This window comes from Schistocerca serialis, unplaced genomic scaffold (genome assembly GCF_023864345.2).
Source record: "Schistocerca serialis cubense isolate TAMUIC-IGC-003099 unplaced genomic scaffold, iqSchSeri2.2 HiC_scaffold_246, whole genome shotgun sequence".
NCBI lineage: Eukaryota > Metazoa > Arthropoda > Insecta > Orthoptera > Acrididae > Schistocerca > Schistocerca serialis.
Genome location: NW_026047813.1, coordinates 67,501 through 70,000, shown reverse-complemented (window position 1 = coordinate 70,000; position 2,500 = coordinate 67,501). Strand labels below are relative to the sequence as shown.

Genomic DNA, 2,500 nt, shown 5'->3' with positions numbered 1-2,500 from the left:
CTTTGGTTATAGTTACAGGGAGAGTGATGCGCAATACATGGGCCTAGCCCTCTTAGCCTCTCCTCTCCTGCGGTCTTCTCCCCTTCTCGTGGGCCCGCTGATTTTTGCAGAGTGGAAGACCGCACCAGGGGCTTGGGGGGGTTACCAGCCCCCCCTCGCATTATCCCTTTATAGTTGGGGGCAGCCGACAAGAAACAAGAGATGGTGGCCCTTCCGCTGAAGGTGCCACCCCAGCTACCCCAGCACCTATCCGGCCAACCGGCCGTAACGAAAATGCGATAGTTTGTGTAGCTCCCTTTGCTTGCAGTGAGTGCCACCGCACTTTTACCACGAAGAACGGTCTCGGGGTCCATCGCCGCCGCCAACACCCTGCGGCCGCCAACGCTGAGATCGTGACGGAGAGGCATCGCGCGAGGTGGACGGAGGAAGAAGTCCTGTCGCTCGCCAAGGCAGAGGCCGAACTGTTCCTGGAGAGGGACGCCCGGTTCTTCTTTGTAAATCAAGAACTTACCAGGATGTTCCCCGACCGAACGCTGGAGGCAATCAAGTGCCGACGGCGGCAAGCTGCCCACAAGCAGCTTGTCCGCCAATTCATGGAGGCACTTGAGATCGGTCGGGGTGAAGAGCCGGCGTCCCGCCGTGGAGCAGCGAGCTCGCTGCCTGACGCGGGCGAGGCCGCTGCGCCGCCCGTCGACGCAGCCGAGGACTTCGCGGCCGACACCACCGGGCCGCCGCCGGAGGGGCCGACTGACGCCGCCATCTGGGAGCATCTGGCGGGGCTACCTGCTTCCGCCCAGCGTTTCTCTGCCCTGGATCGAGTCATTGGTCTGGGGCGGGGCACGCCGCCCGATGTCATCCTGGGCATGTTCCCGGATGCCCTTGCGTCGGTCGGGTCCAGGGGGGAGAGGTCGATCACCAGGACACAGCGGCCGCGCCAACCATCCAAGCGGCCGCCTGCCGCCCCGCCGCTGCAGAAGCGCAAGCGGCGCCGCTGGGAATACGCGCGGACACAGGACGCCTTCCGTAGGTCGCGTGCGCGTTGCGTGCGCGGCTTGCTGGACGGCACCCTGCTGCAGCCGCCACCCGACATCCCCGGTCTGCTGGACTTCTGGGCGGACCTCTTCACGAAGAAGCCGATCTCTACCGCCGGCTTCATCCGTGACCGCCTTCTCCCGCACTCGGAGCCTGTCGCTCCTGAGTGCCTATGGGGGCCGGTCACACGTGAGGAGGTCGCTGCTGCCTTGCCGCCCAGGGGATCGGCAGCCGGGCCGGACGGCCTGACTCCAGCGGAGCTGCGGCGCCTGCCGCATGAAGTCCTGGTGAAACTCTTGAACCTCTTCCTCCTGGCCCGCGCCCTCCCCGAGCGTCTGCTTCGCGCCCGGACGTCACTTCTCCCCAAAACGGCTGCACCAACATCCCCCGCTGACTTTCGCCCCATTACGGTCTGCTCGGTGTTGGCGCGGACCTTTCACAAGGTTCTCGCGTCACGCCTGATGCGTGCATGTGCTGTGGACGAACGTCAGCGGGCATTCATCCCCCGGGATGGGATGTTGGAAAACACCTTCATCTTGGACACTGCTCTCACCGACGCAGTCCGCTCCTGTCGCTCTGTTTTTGTGGCATCGATCGACGTCTCTAAAGCGTTCGATTCGGTGGACCATGCCGCCCTCCGCCCCGTGCTGAGGGCTCATGGCCTGCCGGATTGCTTTATTGAGTACGTCGAAAGGTGTTACGAGGGTAGCACGACGGTGATAGCGGGCGGCGCCGACGTGGGCGTGCCCCTGCAGCCGGCTAGGGGTGTGCGTCAGGGTGACCCCCTCTCCCCCCTCCTTTTCAATTTTGCGGTGGACTATGTTTTGAGTCAACTTCCCTCCCACATCGGAGCTCGGATCCTTGGTCGCAGAGTTAACGCTGCGGCCTTCGCAGATGACGTCCTGCTCTTTGCATCGACCGCGAGGGGATTGCAGTCCCTCATCGACGCAGCCGTCGCAGCCCTCGCCCATCTGGGGCTGCAGATCAACGCCCGGAAGTGTTTCACCCTCGCCTTAGTCGCGTCTGGGCGCGACAAGAAGGTGAAGGTCGACGCCGACGTTACCTTCAAAGCGGGCAACGCCACCGTGCCCGCCCTACGTGTGGGTGAAACCTTCCGGTACCTGGGACTGCAATTCTCCACCGCTGGTCGCTGCGTTTTCAACCCACGACGCCACCTGGTGGAGCAGCTGGACGTCATCTCCCGAGCTCCGCTCAAGCCGCAACAGCGCCTCCACGCCCTCACCACCGTACTTCTGCCTGGCCTGTACCATGGGCTGGCCCTCAGCCGCACCCGTGTGGGTGCGTTGAAAGCGGCAGATGTGACCATCCGTGCCGCCGTCAGGAGATGGTTCCGCCTTCCGGCGGACACTCCCCTGGGCTACTTCCACGCTCCTGTAGCCCAGGGAGGCCTCGGCATCCCATCATGCCGATGGATGGGGCCAACACTTCGCCGGTCCCGTCTCCTGGC

At 64.3% G+C, this 2,500-nt stretch overlaps 1 pseudogene; it reads left to right on the top strand.

Moving 5' to 3' along the window:
* LOC126444199 (large subunit ribosomal RNA) overlaps positions 1-2,500 on the top strand; it is a 7,964-nt pseudogene that overhangs the window by 2,975 nt on the left and 2,489 nt on the right.